This window comes from Strigops habroptila, chromosome Z (genome assembly GCF_004027225.2).
Source record: "Strigops habroptila isolate Jane chromosome Z, bStrHab1.2.pri, whole genome shotgun sequence".
Taxonomy (NCBI): domain Eukaryota; kingdom Metazoa; phylum Chordata; class Aves; order Psittaciformes; family Psittacidae; genus Strigops; species Strigops habroptila.
Genome location: NC_044302.2, coordinates 56,353,455 through 56,371,187, shown reverse-complemented (window position 1 = coordinate 56,371,187; position 17,733 = coordinate 56,353,455). Strand labels below are relative to the sequence as shown.

The window sequence follows — 17,733 nt, the reverse complement described above, 5'->3', positions numbered from 1 at the left end:
AGAAGGTAATGAACTATTGCACAATTGTTTTCAAACAATTGAACAGCAGACACGCATTAGGCCAGACTTAGAAGAAGAAGAACTACAATGTGGAGAAGTATTATTTATAGATGGGTCATCACGAATAGTGGAAGGTAAACGATTGTCCGGATATGCCATCGTTAAGTCGGAAAAAGGAGAATTTAAGACAATAGAATCAGGCCCCCTGAGTGCCAGCTGGTCGGCTCAAGCCTGTGAGCTGTATGCATTGTGGAAAGCATTGGTGTCACTGAAGGGAAAGGATGGAACTATATATACAGACTCACGCTATGCGTTCGGAGTAGTACACACTTTTGGAAAAATATGGGAGGAAAGAGGATTTGTTAACTCACAGGGAAAAGAACTGATACACCCGGAATTAATTCGGCGAGTTCTGGGGGCATTGAAAATGCCGAATAAAATAGCAGTTGTACATATAAAGGGACACCAGCGAGGTACAAGTTATCAAATTAGGGGAAATAATGCAGCTGATAGAGAAGCAAAACGAGTGGCAGGCAATTATGGTATGATTTTGACTATGCAACAAGTACCTGTTAGTAAAAATTTAAGTTTTGAGTCTGCAGAAAAGGAAAAACTAGAACAAATGGGAGCTAAGGAACAAGATGGTAAGTACATATTGCCAGATGGGAGGGAAGTCTTGCCGAAGGGCATAGCACTCGAGATATTTTCAAAAATACACAGTAAAACACACTGGGGAACCCAGGCATTAGTTGATCATTTCAATCAACAGTTTGCCAGTATAGGCGTATATAACATAGCAAAGATAGTCACGGCAGGCTGCGAGACCTGTCAAAAGGTTAATCGAAGCAACATGAGACAAAAACCTCTTGGAGGACGTTCCCCAGCATACAGACCTTTCTCACACATACAAGTGGATTTTACTGAACTACCCAGGGTAGGGCGTTACAAACATTTATTAGTAATGGTGGATCATTTAACACATTATGTTGAGGCTTTTCCTACCTCCAAGGCAACTGCTAACCAGGTTACTAAAGTGTTACTTGAACACATTATACCTCCATATGGAGTACCTGAAGTAATCGACTCGGACAGAGGAACACACTTTGTGTCAAAAATTGTTAAAGATCTAGCTGAAAGCTTGGGGATTAAGTGGGAATACCATACACCATGGCATCCACAAAGTTCGGGAAAAGTTGAAAGGATAAATGGAGAAATCAAAACTATTTTGACTAAATTAATGATAGAAACCAAATTATCATGGATTAAGTGCCTACCCATGGCACTATTAATCCTCAGAACCAGACCCCGAGCAGATGTAGGAATATCAGCGTTTGAAATGGTGTATGGAATGTCTTATAGAATTGAAAGTCCACAAACAAATGTTTTAATTCGAGACCGTGTGATTAATGAATATGTTTCACAATTAGCAGAACATCGTAACAAGCTTTGGGAACATGGACTGATTGTACAACGACCCCCGTTGGACTTAAAAATTCATAATGTTAAACCTGGGGATTGGATATTGATTAAAGTGTGGAAGGAAGAAACCCTAAAACCCAATTGGGAGGGACCTTATCTTGTTTTGCTTACAACAGAAACAGCTGTCCGAACTGCTGAGCGTGGATGGACTCATGCCAGTCGCATTAAAGGCCCAGTGACGAGACCCCACTGGAAAGTAATCAGTACTCCAGGTGACACCAAGATAACCCTGAAAAGATAACGTAATGATAAAGACTTTATTCGATTATTTTACCGCATTACCTCTCGGTATAAAGTGTGTATTGCTGTTTATATTTGCCATAATTATTTCTCTTTTTTTCTATTATATATGGAAGCGTACAAAGTGTGTTGAAGGAAATTGCTAAACTTATGCAACCTCACAATATTAAATATAGAAGATATGTTGATGTAAATAATATATGCACTCTAGATATATGAATTAGGTGTAATGATTTGAACTGCAATTGTTATCCATTTGCTTGTTTTAGGTGTAAGGTATGCCAGGATAAATGGTAGACACATTGTGAATGTGGATACCCTCCAATAGGAGTTTGCACACAGTGTTGGAAAATCCAAAGAACTCTCACTGAGTGGAAATTAAAACAATTAGAGTCTAAACAAAAAAATTATTCGGGAATCCCATGAGTGGTGGGAAATTTTTGCCAAAGGAATAAACCCTCGATATTATTGCTACCACTCCAACGAACCAGTCCCCTTTGTAGCTGAAATTTTGGTTATAAAATGCAGAAGGGAAGTACTGACCGTGTCTTACTTTGCCCCATTAGTTAAAGCTGCAAAGTGGGAAGCCTGTATAAACAGGCAGAAAGCCCGAAACAGCTGTTCTCCTGAAGAATTCCCTTGCTGCCGAGAAGATGGAACACCCCGTGGCTTGAAGCAACCGAGTCGACGGGCGAGGCAGAGGAGGAACAAACTGTGGAGAAAAGAACCAGAACGATGGGACACAAAAGCAGCAATGGCCGAACTTCCCCAGGACTGATAAAAATATACTTAAATTGACAAAATTGACAGACACCCTTTTTCCTGGTATACCGTTAGTTTTGTTATTGATAATAACCCAAGCAAATGGAAACCCTCATGAACCTATGAAATGGATGATTGGTCGATGGGAGGACCAAACAGTAATTGGCATTAATGTCACTGCCGGAGCCCCCACATTCCGAGCAGTGCTGTGCCAACTAGCACCTATAGAACCATGCTTAAATCTGAAAGGATATTATTTGTGTCCTGCTTCCAACCCAGGCAAAGGGTATTGCAACTATCCAAACGAGTATTATTGTGCGTCCTGGGACTGTGTAACCCTCGCTGCAGCATGGCAGCCGGGTAGGTCAGACCCTTTCCTCAAGACTCAGTGCGGTCCTGAGGGATGTACACCTCCTCGATATGATTCCTCGGGAGGTATCATAAGTCCAGGAAATTGTGCTCATATAATTCTTACAATATTGCAACCGGACGATTTTGGGTGGATAACAGGAAGAACATGGGGAATTAGATATTGGGAACCAGGTGTAGATAGAGGAGGGCTTATACTTATACGAAAAGTTAAACTTCCACACGATCCCTTACCAGTAGGACCAAACCTGGTCCTGAATCCACCCACTTTCTCTGAAGAAAAGGTTGCCCCCGCAAGCGTCGCAACCAATTCTCCAAACTCCCTTTCGGAAACAACTAATGACATTGTGACTGAATTCTCCTCATCCAGGGATCGAGAGTTGTCAGAATCCAAAGACCCCTTATGGAATCTAATGCAAGCCTCTTATCGTGCCCTTAATGAAAGCAAACCAAATTTAACTAAAGAATGTTGGTTATGTTATAATGTTAGACCACCATATTTTGAGGCAATTGGAAAACCAGGTAGGATTCAATGGTCTAATGGTTCAAACCCACGAGAATGCCCATGGGATGACCAGAGGAACCATACGCAAGGAATTACTATTCAATTAGTAACAGGTCAAGGAAAATGTATAGGTACAGTACCCGAAAAATATCAGCCTTTGTGCAATAAAACAGTCACTAACACCAATATAGAGAAACACAAGAATCAAAATGACAAATGGGCTATCCCGACACCAGGAGCTAAATGGGTTTGTTCAGACATCGGAGTAACGCCTTGCCTATCCCTAAACGTGTTTGATCAATCTCAGTTTTGCGTACAGGTGATTATTGTTCCTCGTCTAATCTATCACACCTCTGAGGAGGTGTTACGCCACTTTGAAGGAGACCTGAATAGGCAAAAACGAGAGCCAATTACAGTAGTAACCCTAGCTACCCTGCTGATAGCGAGCGGAGTTGGAGCAGGTACAGGCATAGCCTCCCTAGTGAAAGGTCAGGAGTTACAAAGTTTGCAGATGGCTGTAGATGAAGATTTAGCAAAAATAGAACAATCTATCCAAAATTTAGCCACTTCAGTAAAGTCTTTATCAGAAGTAGTACTGCAAAATAGAAGAGGATTAGATCTATTGTTTTTAAAGGAAGGAGGGTTATGTGTAGCTCTCAATGAAGAATGTTGCTCTTTTGCTGACCATACTGGAGTAGTCCAGGACACCATGTCTGAACTCCGGAAAAGGTTAGATCAACATAAGAAAGATCGTGAGGCAGGCAAGTTATGGTACGAAAACTGGTTTAATGTTTCACCTTGGCTAACCACTTTGTTGTCCGCCTTAGCAGGACCGCTTATCATGTTGATTTTGGGACTCATATTTGGGCCTTGTATATTACGCTATATTTTACACTTTATTAAAGAACGGTTTGACATAGCTAAACTGCTTATTTTAACTACGAGGTCTGGGGCAAAATATAAGAGTGTATCTATTAATGAAGATGAAGATTGTTGTGAATGCATTATGCCACGTGAGAACTATGCCTTTTGTAATTGTGAGGTATTACCTTGTGAGTGTTATGATAAATGTTGGGATTGTGGAAAAAGGTTTGTTCGCAGTGCCGAAAATGAAAGTAACGTCTAATAAACAATAATAGGATAAAAAGAAAAAGGGGGGATTGTGAGAAACTATGGACTAGGATATTGTTTATTAAGATTTATGTTAAGCTCAATGTAAAGGTTAGGCAACAAAGATGTGAAATCGCTTATGCAGACAGAAACTCGGACACTGCTTGAGTAAGATAAGATAACCACAATCGCGAGATAACCGCCAGACTTCCAGGAACCGACAGAAACAGGACAAACAACCCCAGATAAGGACATGTGAATGAGGGGTCAACTATGGGATAAAGGAGGAAGACTTCTTACTTCGGCCTCAACGACCACCAGGAGGTAGAAAACGACCCCCTAACAACAACTGAAGCATGCGCAGAGTACCTCCACTACTTCATGAACACGGAAGTAAAGATGTATAAAAAGGGACTGTTTGAACTGCTCAGCACGGCAGTGGCGGAGCGCAGACTCCCCTGTCGTCCAGCGCTGGTTTTGCTCATATTCTACTTGCTATAATTAATAAAATTTTAATTGGATTATGATCCGTTGTGGTCACCATTTATGACATCTGTGTCTAGCTAAACAAAGAGTCATCTGTCAAGACTTTTCAGCAGTGGTGCTAGTTCACACAGCCGCTGGCCCCAAAACCTCTCCAGCATTTATGCATGCATGCTCCTCTGTGTGTAACTTGAAGCAGTCCTGAAGCTATTCACAAACTGCTGTGCAAATAGGCTGTATGAGGTGGCAAGAAGGTGAGAACAGCCTGCTAAGAGGGAGGTAGAAAAAGCTTAAGCTCCACTACTGGACAACATGCAGCTACAACCTACATGTGCATTTGGAATTCCCTCCTCCCACTCAGGGTGCATGCTGATGTTGCTACTTGGCCAGTCCATTGTCTCCTTTGATTCACTAGTTGTCCACACAAGCAAGAGAGATTCATTTTCCACCCACCTGATGAAACAGATACCTTTGGATTCTCTAGAACCACAGGCAGAAAACTTCAAGCACCACCTTCCTTCCTCCTGCTACAGTATACAACAACCATGACTTAAAAAGTAAGATATTCAAATACCATCCTGTTGCAAAGACTGATGAATTCTGCAAGCAATTGACTTCACTGCATGGTAAGTTTTTTTGCCAGTTAATTCTAAATATCTCCTAGCAGCAGGAACTTATAATTTATTTTGCTTTCCTAATGAAAACAAATTCACCATGGATCAAAAATTTATAGAAACAATTTCCTCAGTATTTTTCAAACAATTTTCTTTCTGCAGTACCTTTATAGTGGGGAGGCTGGTTAGCTTACTTCAGATTAATTGGATCCATTAAAAAGTCAAGCCAGAACTGTTTCAGGCAACTTTCCTGTATTTTTCAATACTGATTTAATTTCCATGGGATATTATTTATTCTTCCCAATGATCACCAGATTTCAGATTATATAATTTTTATCACAGTAGAGAAGAGTTGAAATAAAACTTTCAAAAAAAAAAAAAAAATTAAAAGTGAAATCTGATTCTGCTTAGATAGGTATATGTTTTCCTCAATGAAACACCTGAATGAAAATCCTTCGGGTTTGTTTAAAATCATGAACTGTTTTGCAACTATCTTTATTATAGGGTCTGCAGGGTGTAGAAAATAGTAAAAGAGAGTAAACTAATCAAGTCTGTCATGAGATATGTGCCCAGACTACAGATTTGTATATTTGATCTGAAATAGCACGTGGAAGTTTTGACAATCATTGCTCAGTACAGGAAAAAAATACATGTTCATGGAAGACTGTGAGAAACATGTTCTAGAGCCACCCACTTACCTGTGATATGTTCACGTGGATTTTTGCTAAAAAAATACACGGTAGATGGAAACAATCAAGATACTTAAAAGGCAAAGTTTCTTCCATTCTTTTCTGTAGGTTACAGAAAGGAATGGAAGAAACTGCTTATCTGCAATTATAATGACCACTAAATACTATCATTTGGAGGTTGGGGTGAACATTAACAATCTGCTTTCTTAAACTGAAATCTAATGCTAGATATGTTTCTCCTTCGAGTTAAGAAAGAAGGAAAAGATTTAATATATAGGTGCTGAGAATCTGTAAATTAATGTGCTCTGTTGATTCATATCAAGATTTACAATGTGATCTTTATACTGCATATTAACTGTACATTAGAAATATATGCTGTCTGGCTGCTATGTTTTGGCTTCAGACTATGGAAGAGTGCTCCGACTGACTACTCCAGTAGTGTTATTAAACATAGACTGGAAAGACTTATTTTTAGACTGTAGATTACAGAATTTCATTACATGAGTAGTCAAAATATGTGTGGTAGTCTAGTTCGCCACAAGAAGCATGGGAAAGCCTTAACATTCTTCATCTAGGCACTTAAGCTCACAAGAATGTTCAGTAACAATAATGCTAACAGCTATTTATATATGACATAATTTGTGTTATTGCACCCATCAACACAACAGGGAGTTGGAGGAGAAAGCAAACCAAATGAACTTTAAGTTCTTTTAAGAAATCAAACAGAAATAGCACACATCAAGCTAAGAACATCTACTCTAAATTTAACTGAATTGTACTAATCAACATAAAACACTAGAAAAAAACAATGCTCTGCACCAAGGGTATAGCAAATATTAGCAAGGGATAGAGTAAAAGCAAATGCTAGTACTGAGTATATGCAGTGAAATTTTAGATCATGTGTACAAAGAGAAATGTTACAAAATCCAGTATTTTTATTTGTCTTAGTTAGGGATTTTTAGTCCTCTTGTGCGAATGTTTGCTCCCAAGTTTGTTTTCGAAGGGGTTTTTTCGGTTTGGTGTTTTTTTGTTTTTTTTTTTTTTTGTTTTGTTTTGTTTTTAATCTCTAGACTATGGGACAAAGGATAGTTATTCTGTGAAAAATACGCTTCTATTAAATAGGTATCTCCATCCTTCACTGACTGGTTCAATGCTAATGAGCAGTGTTTGTCCAGTATAACCCACACTGTCTCTACTAAGATATATGATGAATGAAATGGAGTACATCCCATTCTGCTAAGTGCATTTGCAGAATTCCTGTATTTTGACAGTTCAGCTGTGGAAGGCACCTACTGAAATGGTTGTGAAGATCTGCAGATAAGTAAGTCTCTTTTATCCATCATTCTGGTGCAATCTGGTTCCATTTATTGTATAGTCTCCCAAATGCCTGGCCCTGATGAGTCTCATTGGCCTGTAGGGAAATAGGATTTATGCAACATCCAAACCTTCTTTAAATATATTTAACAAATTCTCATAGAATTTTCAAAACAGAGTGATATAAAATAACTGTGTATCACTTCATATTGTATTAATTCTATACAGGGGTTTTTTTCCTTTTTCTTGCAGTGCTAAGCTTCTCAAAATATATTTCACTTTGTGAGAAACGCACTCACCTTTAGAAAAAAATTTAACTGGGGACAAAGTTGGTGGAGCAAAGATTTATTTACAGCGCTGGGTGCATGCTTTCATATCCTACATGCACACCTGTAAGTACAGAGTCAAAGTTTCTTATAGTCCAGCCTTTTACATATTCATAGGATTTTTAGGAAGACGAATCTCACCTCCCAATGGTTGATGCCATCTTCATTCTTTCTTCCAGGAGGGTTTTTTTAAGAGGTAGTTGATAAAGGCTGTTAGTCTTCTTTGTTTTATTTAACTCTGTGCCTAAAGCCCTTATCTTATACATTGTTCTGTTGCTTTCAGATTAGATGTTGATTCAATCAAGAATGACTGCCACACATCCTATATCCGGCCGCACAAGTTCCTTATTCCTGTTTGTTTCATAGTTTCAGGAATTTACATTCTTCCCGTCCGCCTATACAATGCAAAAAACCAAAAATAAAGCAAGCTTTTGCTGAAGCAAACTATTTATATTATTAATCACAACTTGAGTTGTCCTTATTTCATGAATTCCTTTTAAAGTTGTGTTGCAAGTACAGCTGTGTATAAAGTAATTGAGGCTTTTATGAAAGCATATGTTTTAGATGGTTTCTGGTTTTAGGAAGGTGGATCTGTTAACGTGTGAGTTTAAGTGCACCTAGTAGTCTAGAGGTTACTATTTCTTTTTATCATCTTCATCCCACGAGAAGCTTAGTGGATAAATATCACTATAAAAACAGTCTAATTTGTATCCTTAGACCATCACAGCTGAGACCACTGTAATACAGTAAATCATTCTACCAACTTACGTACATACTCCATCTTCAGCATCAACACAAAACACATTAAAACTTAATTTTCTTTTTATACAGCCATGTGTAAGAACTAGCAATGCATCAAAACTGGAAAGGACATGATTGTAATTAAAACAAAAAAAGTAATGAAGATATTATACATAAAAAGTGAATGAACAACAAATGAAAATAAAAAATACAAAGTAAAAGTTCTGTAAATACTATGGAAAATTGAAATAGAATGAGGCATTATGCTCAATATATAACTTCAAAATAGCCTATAATATTTCCTAATTAATCCAATATTACTGGAAGCAGGATTACACAAGATTATCTACATCATATTTTCCATCTTGTATAGAAATAAACTTTATTTCCTTAAAAAGCAATATTTTCTTTCCTCTTGGTGCTAAATCTTTGAAAGAACAGTTTTCCTACCTTCTTCGAAAGCTATCAATAAATTGGGATGCCATGCTTTTTTTTCCCAAGATTTCTCGCAATATTGGTTTTTGGGTTGGTTGATATGTTTATTTTTCCTGTGGTGTATTTCTTTATATTATTCTTTGGTTTCCCTGGAAAGCTTTAGAGCACATTACACAGAAAGCACGTGCCTCAAATACTTCTGTACCTCCTTTAAAGCAAAAACTCTCAGAGTGGAAATGAATGTCACGTATTTGTATATTAAGCTGCACATCAAGCTTCTTATGTTTCGAAGTCCATATAAATGAAATTATGAAGAAAAGGTGCATTTTAGAGTACGTACCTTCCTTGTCTGTCGTAAAGACTTCCTCTACCTACATGGGCATTATTAAGCGGAAAAACTGCTATACTTTGTCTACCAAAAGGCTGAGGACTACTGCCTTTGTGTGTGTATGTATGTGTGTGAAATGGTGGAGGGAAGACACAAAAGTGGCAGGAGAAGGGTTTAAATTACTGCAATAGTAGTATCATTCATTTGGGGTTCTCTCTTGCTGTGATCAAAGCAAGTCTGTGAAGAAGGGCCTCATTTTACACGAGAGAAAGTCCTATCTGTTTCAAAGGAACGTCAGGAAAGGAAGAACCTGTGACTCTTCTCTCAAAGAACATCTATTAGGCTCTTTTCCCCCTTCAGTAGGTTATCATTCTTTGACACATAGCAATAGATTTTACTTACCAAAAGCATATAACACTGGTAAAAATGAAGACTGTTGATAGGAAGAAGAAAATCTAACAACGAACTGAGACTGAGCTATGAACAAAATAATTTTGCCACAAAATCTTCCCTATTGAACCTCTAAAACCTTGGGTTTTGTTTTTTGTTGCTCAAACTGAAGTACTCATTTAAACAGGGTTGGTTTGGGGTTTTTTTAATTTCTTTTACTTTTTACATATGTTTCAATTCTAAGCAAATTCGTTGTAAGCCTGCTCCTAGAAGTTAAATACATTGATCAGAAGTTGCTCTGTGAGAAGGTAGAACAATCTGACAGATCTTGGGGTTTAAAGCATTTCTCTTAAAAGCTGAGCTTTATTCACCACATCCTGATGTATACAAAGATTCACTTAAAAAAAACCCCAAATTTTAATATAGATCACCTAAATGTGAAGCTTATTGCTCTTTCACTGAAATTGTTAAATGACAGATGTTTGGTTCCTGTGGGCATGACATTTTGTAAGTGTTGCAACCACTGTGTCATTCAGCAAACCCAGTGGAAGCAGGCCTCTGTTTCTCTTTATTTTAAATAATTTATGTATCAGTTTTATAGCAACTTGCTTGGAAAATACAAATTGTCCAGGGACCCAATTAAAGTTACCCTTTAATAAAGTAATAAAGTCCCCTTAATTATTCCCTTAAAGCAAAGTTAAAGGAGAACTGGTTGATTGATCCCAGCATTAAAAATGTTGGTTTAAAACCAGGCTCAGAGGCAACATGTTATTCCTCCTTCAAATTCAGATCAAGCAAAGATCTTCCTACTTGGATTCTGAGGCTTTTTGATTCTACCATCATGTCAGGAGGGCTCTGATTCTTCGCTAGTTAAGGCTGTCTGTTCTTAGGCTGGGAGGATGTCGGAAAAGAAAAGCTTTTTGTATCTGGAGGGAACCTGGTTCTCACCCAAAGCACCTCAACAGCCTTCAAAGCTTCTGGAAGAGTTGAGCCATTCTGTTCTCAGAAAAACTAGGTAGTACTTAAAGTATTTCCAAAATTCTAGGAAGTTTATGTACAGCACTTTAAAAAACAGAACAAAACAAAACAGTGGTAAGTTAAAAGTTTGCAGGATATTGTTGATTAGGTTTATTTCAGAATACGATGGCCTCCAATCAAACTCTTCTCGACTCTTAGAGTACGGGAAGCCAACTTCAGAGTGTTTCATGACTGTCTTCGTGTATCTTTGTCCCACGATGTTGTTACAGAAAAAGTTGTATCATGTCACACTATACCTGCCAAGCTCTAATGGAAGGCTTGCCAACCCAATGGAAGCTAAAAGCTAGGATGACTGACGACAGTCCACCAAGACCGTGTAAAGAACTTGTAGCCAGTACTTATGTTCAGCAGAGATTTTTGAAGTGTTCCCTCACCATCTGTTTCCCTGTTCTACAGATGACAAGGAGGACATGATTTTAAAGGAATCATTTTGAAGGAACTACTCATTCTCCATCCCAAGAAATAATGCTGGCTCTCTTCCATAAAGACAATTTAGCACAAAATGCAGTCTTTGGTTTTGCTCTTGTCAACATCTGAGGGACCCTACTACCTAGAAACAGCTTGCCTTGTCGTCTCAAATGCTAGTTAGCTGTCAGGTACCTGCACACTCTTGGGCTTCTCCATACAAATATGACCACCTACACTTCCTCGGATAACCTGAATGAATATCATTTGGGAGTAGCGTAATGCAGAGCTTCAAGCTTGTGCTCAGGCAAGCCACTGATTCACAGAGTATGGCCGAAGCAGGAGGTGACACCCAAAGCTTTAAGGGTTAAACAGTTAAGTTTGCCCTCAGTGCCTACACGAATGAGCCAGGCAAGACCTATTAGCAATTCAGAAGAAAGAACAAATGGCCTTGATGGGCAGTCAATCTCAAATGCTCCACAATCAAGGAAACAGTCTCCCATGCCAGCTCAGGGATCACCACACCTGTGATGAGCATGCATTTCTCCTTCCAGGCATGAAAATGCAGTCTCTTTCTGTGGACAATTCCCAGTACCCACAGAGAACTAAGAAGAGTGGTCAGCTTTTGAAAAAGTTGTTATCCTGCTCTGGAAGGGTTTTCCAAGGAAATTACTCTCCTTGAACTTCCCGTTGTTCCCAGGAGAAGACATCTACAACTACCCTGATGCAGCCCGGGATCAAGAGTAGTTAAAATTCCCTTTTTAACTTGCCCTCCTCCTAACAGCATGAAGGGAACTACACTGTAAGTAGAGTGTGTAGGACTGAATGCAGTCCTTGCACTTGGGTGCAGATATCCCTCCAGAAATTACTCTTTGTTGATTTCACATTTGGTCTGATTACTTCAGGAACAAGAAGACACCACCTGGAAGGACTCAAACAGTACTTCATTCAAGAAGCAGCCACATCCCACTTTTGTTTTGTGGCACATAAACTGGGAAGACAAGCCCTGCAGTAAAATTGGACAGCTAGTGAGTGAGAGTGCTAAGTGCAGTTACTGGCAGTGCACATTCTGTTCTGGCACCCTGGATGCTCAGAAGCAACTGAACTCTGAAGAAAAGTGTATCTGGAATTGGTTCTTAGAGAAAAGAATGTAGATGTAATGTGCTTGTAATCTGGTTTTAGTGTTTGTGTAAAGGCAGTATGGGAAGTACACAAGATAAAACAGACCATGCAGGTTGTGCTAAAAAATACACTGAAGAAGATGTTCTCCAAGCGTGTGACTAAACAAAGGAAAAACCCTTGGAGCACTGGCCAGTTCAAAGCAGCAGATACCATCTTTGTTGCCTGTGAAATATGCATTATTCATTGCAAATCAGCAAAATTGAAAGGCAGTAACAACAAAGCTTGTGCCATTTGGACCCTGTTGCATGCCTTACATCATGTATGGGATCTCCCAAGAGAAAAATTTGAGGAAAAGATCTTGGAAAAAGAAATACAGAAATAGAAGAATTGAGAATGAAATTCCCAAATCAACAGAACCAAACAGTAACTTAATCGGAACAAATGGTCTTAGACCTTGTCTACGAATTAAACAACTAGAGTTAGATGTTGGAAAACCGCAAGATTAGAAACAGGAGGGCTTGGGAAATGAGCTAGAAAAAGCTAGAACAGCAACTCACTTTCTAGCAGAGCAACATAAAGTCATTCAATGAACTCATCAGTGCATTTTAGTCAATCCAGACACAAACTTTTAACAGGTAAATAAAAGGTTTTAGCCCCATTTTTCCCAGGGAAGAGTGTTACTGTTCATTTGAGAGTGAATGCACTGTCGCAGGATGCTGGGACCATGCGGGAGGCCCAGCCAATTACAAGGGAAAATTACAGCCAAGGGAAAAACTCCCGTAAGCCCATTCAAACTGTGATTTATTCTAATCATGGCACTCACTCTGCTTCAGGCAGAAGGCAGAAAACCTCACAAACTCCAGATTTCAGTGTTTTTTTTATGGAGTAATCTAACTTTAAGCCGGAGGTGACCACCTTTTAATCAAAGCAACTTGGGATAAAGAAAATCATGGCCATCCAGAGGTGCAATTCAACTCACTGACTACTCTTAATCCCTGCCCAAAGTCTCCTGAATTCACACAAAATCCATTCAGAAATAAACTCTGGAAGGAACTAAACGATCTTGGAGAAGATACAACAATCTACCAGACTGAAATCTACTGATGCTTTTACGGAAGCTCTATGGATAGAGCTGAAAAGACAGAAACAGGGACTATAGCAACTGTGGCCCCTGAACTGAATCGGTATCAAAGTCTGTAAAGTGAGTCTGGGCAACTCTACAGTGAGTCCTGGATAAGCTCTGTAGGTTCTGCTAGGAAGGCCCAGGTTCCTGTGGGCTGACACCACAGATCCTGGCACCTTTGCCAATAGATTCTTGGGGACGACCCTCAGTCAAATAAATGGTCATCAGGAACGTGGAAAAAATGCCCCTCTTATGCACGAAGTGCCTCATTTTTCCACAAAACAATGAGGGTGGTGAGGCTAAATGCCACATCCCTGGAACCATTCAAAGTCAAGCTGGATGGGGCTCTGAGCAACCTGATCTAGTTGAAGATGCCCCTGCTCATTGTAGGGGGGTTGGACTAGATGACCTTTAAAGGTCCCTTCCAACCCAAACCATTCTATAGTTTTATGGTTGATTTCAGGAAAATTCAACTAGTGGTTGCTTATCTGAACAGCTGTCTTGTAGTATGTTACTGAAACGCACAGGTGGTTATGGATTTTATAATCCTGCTTGGACAGCATAGCATTATGAAGCTGTATCCTCACCTTTACCAATATTTATCCTGTTTCGTGTTTTCTCACTCTTTCCCTCTCTTTTAGTAATGTTCTTGGAAACATCTCATTTTAGTTAGTTGTATTTAAGTTTCTTTAAATTGTAAACAGAAAATCTCCCACATTCTGGGGGACCTGTCTGTAAGAGAAATTATTGGGGATACAGTCCCTCTTTGGTGAAACTGAGAGCTGTGAACTTAACGTAGGGCTGACTAAAATTCTTTGTTTTCCTGTTTTGCCAGTAACAATTTTAAGCAAAATATGTGTGCCTGTACTTTCATGTTCCCTTATTTTAGTTTCTGTCAAGGACTATGAATTTATTAATAACATAATCCATGAGTGTGAATTGGGAATTTGGATCTTACCCTGTGTTGTTTGCTACTGTTGAACTAAGAAATCCCAAATGTGTATCCATCCTTTGAACCATATCACCTTCTCCCCAAATACATTTCAGATTCTGAGTGTACATGGGGCTCTTAGCCACATGCAAAAGCCCTACGCATAACAATACTTTGTGGCTCCCTTAATGAACAGAAGTCTTTCTTACGTGTTGCAACAGAAGAAGCTGTATCATGTCACGATACACTTGCCAAGCTCTACTTCCGGAAGAGTAACTCATCTGCTAAAGCAGATCAGACCTCAGCTGTTGCCTGTTTTTATTGTCCAACAAATTACTTAATTTGCCTGAGAACATAATCTTAGTTACTGATATTTTGTTGTCAGTCTGAAGCTATAAATGCCTCTTGAAGAATATGGTACCACCGCTGACGGACTAGGATTTGATGACATCGTATCGTATTTTCATCATATCGTCTACAGATGACTTAGCTTTTTTCTTTCCTATGATTAAAGGCTTACAAACAGTTTCATCGGAAAATTTCTGGTATGGCTTACTCAATTTCCTCCTACTGTTCAACTCCACCTAGATCACGCACATTTCATAACTCCAGAAATGCTCTCCATGACAGTTTAGAAGCTTGCTGCTTCTCTTGTAGATGTCCCAGCATCTAACACTAATGGGTCAGAAGATAATATTTATCTATAGCCTTGACTACTTGCACGGTTTCCATCAACTGCCCCCTCAGGAACTGTCCTCAGCCTGCTGGGAGCACCCAGAACAGTCTGCAAAGATTGTGTAAACAACTTTTGACCAGTGCTTTTGTTCAGCAGGGATTTTTGAAGTGTTCCCCATTCTTGTTATTGTTTCCCTGTTCCACAGATGACAAGACCAGGTTTTTAAAGACATTTTAGTGCAAAATGCACTCTTCTGCCTTCCCCCCCGACCCCCCGAGATCACACAATACTCGGTACACCTGAGTGAGAGCCTCTACTACTTACACTTTGCCTAGACAAGTGAAGTGCTAGTCAGCCTTTGGGCACCTGCACACTCTTGGGCTTCTCTGTAGAGACAGGACCACCACCATGTCCGCAGATCACCTGGACACTGCGGGTTGTAAGACGACCAGGAACGCCGCAGAAAATCCCGCGCACCACGAAACCCCGTGAAGCAGCTACCCGCAGCCCCACGCCCCAGGCGCGCTTCGGCCCCAAGAGCAGCCTGGGGAGGAGCCGCTGCTGCTGAGCGGCACAGCCTCCACGGGCTGCCACGGACCGCTGCGGCCCGCCCGTGAGGCGGCGCTGGGCGCGCTCCGTAGGGAGAGCGGGCGGGCGGGCCAACAGCCGCCCGCTGCCCCAGGGCCGCGTAGGCCGTGCTTCGAGGCGGCCCAGCACTCGGCCGCCCGCCCCAGAGCTCCGGCAGCGGCCCGCAACACCCCAGTGCCGGTGAGAACCGCCCGGGAGGCAGCAACAGCGGTGCCGGGCGCAGGCGCGCTGGGACCGGCAACAGTCGGGCGAAGAGTGCTCCCTGCGCTCCTGTCGCAGTTTGGACGCCTCAGTGCGCCTGCGTGCCGGCGCGGGGGAGGGGGCGGAGGGGGTGAGGGCAGGCCGGGGGAGGAGGGGGAGGAGGGGGAGGAGGGGGAGGAGGGCGGGGCCCGGCCCTGTGTTTTGAACGGTTCGATGCGGGCGGCTCACTATTTGGCAGGAAGGTGAGGAGGCCTCTATCCTGGCGGCGGAGCTGGCGTAGGGAGAGGGGGATCCAAATGTGGCAGAGGCGAGCAGGAGGCAGCGGCGGCGGAGGGGGGCAAGCGAGACAAGGGGAGCGGCCGTCCCCGCTGCCGCCGCGGAGCAGCTGAGCGGCCTGGCAAGGCGGGGGGCTGCGGCTGCGCTGGCATCTCCCGGGCCGCCCGCCTGGCACCCCCGGGCGCCCGTCCCGCCGGCAGGTGAGCGAGCGGGGAAGGCGGAGGAGGGGAGGGGGGGAGGGGGAGAGCGCAGCCCGTCGCGCCGCCCTTGGCCTGGCCCGGCCCAGTACCGGGCAGAGCCGGAGGGAGTCGCTGTGGGGGTGCCCAGCCGGAGCTCCCAGCCCAGCCTCGCCTCCCCTCCCCCGGGGCTGACATTCTCTACCCACCCGCAGCGTCCCGGCCCCGCGCCCCCTCCTCCGCCGCCCGGCTCAGCGGCCCGCCAGGAAGCTGCAGGCGGCAGCGGCGCCGCGGGGGTCCCGGGCTCGTGTTGCCGTCTATGCCCTCCCTTTCTCCGCAGCGCTGCGGCTGCCTGGCATCCCCCACCCTTCTTGGCTCCGGGGGGCTGCCGCTCTGCCCTGGCACGGGCCCCGCTCAGCAGCCACCCTCCGTCCCCTGCCGGAGGAAAGAGCTTTGGGCAGCTCCGCTCCCCCCCCCCATCGTTAACTTCTGCGGAGCTATTGTATGTGGACTGGGGCCCGCTGAGGGGCTGCCGTCGGATCAGCCTCCCCCTCGATAGCGCACGCCGGGGGAGGCGGAGGCGGGGTGAAGCGTGCCCCAGTCCGCCCCACTCCCCCCCCGCGGGAAGCGGGTTGAAGGGGGCGGGAGCACGGTGTCGGCGCGGCCGGGCCGGGCGGCGGGCGCAGGGGGAGCCGCCGCCCCGGGCTGTCGGCGGCGGGGCTGCGGGCAGCGCTGCCGCGGTGTGAGGCACCCGGGAGCGCGCGTGAGTGTGCGCGAGTGTGTGCGCGCTGCGCTGGCGCTGCGCGGGGATCCTTTGTCTGCTGCTGCGGCCGCTTCCCCTCCTCCCTCCGCCCGCCCGCCCTTCCTTCCCCCTCTCCCTGTGCCTGCCTCTCCTCCCTCCTCGTCTTTCTCTCTCCCTCCCTGCGTTCCCCTCTCTCCCAGACTCCAAGCGCTGCTGCAGCTGCAGGTTTGTAAATACTGGACCAACACACACACAACATGGCTGACGCTCGCCCTGCTCCGCCACCAGGGTCTCCGCCTTCTCCCTCTGTCTCCGCTGCTTAGCCTCTCCTCCGTTTAGGCTTTTGTTTCTTCCCCTCCCCCCTCATCTCCCATCCAAAAAAAGGAGGAAAAACAATTCACCCTCCTTATTGCGCGCATGGCGGGATTTCAAGGGTAAGGATCCTCGCTTTGGAAGCTTTCTCCTTTCGTTTTGCTGTTTACAACAAAATGAAACCTAAAAATCAAAAGGGATTTGGGAGCCTGGCAAGGCCTGGGGCGAGGGAGGAAGGGAGGGCAGGAGGGGGAAGCTGGGTGAGCCCCGCTGAGAGAGGCTTGATTGGAATGTGCGTATCTTTTTCTTTTTTTGGGTGGGGGGAGGCTGATGCGCCAAAGTGCTGGCAGAGATGAAG

The 17,733-nt window shown here is 43.2% G+C and overlaps 1 protein-coding gene across 6 annotated transcripts in view; it reads left to right on the top strand.

Annotated features, from left to right (window-relative positions):
• The first annotated feature begins 15,637 nt into the window (after positions 1-15,637).
• Positions 15,638-17,733, top strand: part of SPIN1 (spindlin 1) — a 57,404-nt gene continuing 55,308 nt past the window's right edge. The window contains exon 1 of one of the 6 annotated variants that reach the window (XM_030471370.1): positions 15,638-15,848. The gene's annotated coding sequence lies outside the window, so the exon portion shown is untranslated. Of the gene's footprint in view, positions 15,849-16,012; positions 16,346-16,946; positions 17,085-17,195; positions 17,498-17,733 lie in introns of those variants that run through there. The other 5 variants (XM_030471364.1, XM_030471366.1, XR_003989328.1 and 2 more) reach the window with 5 other exon arrangements.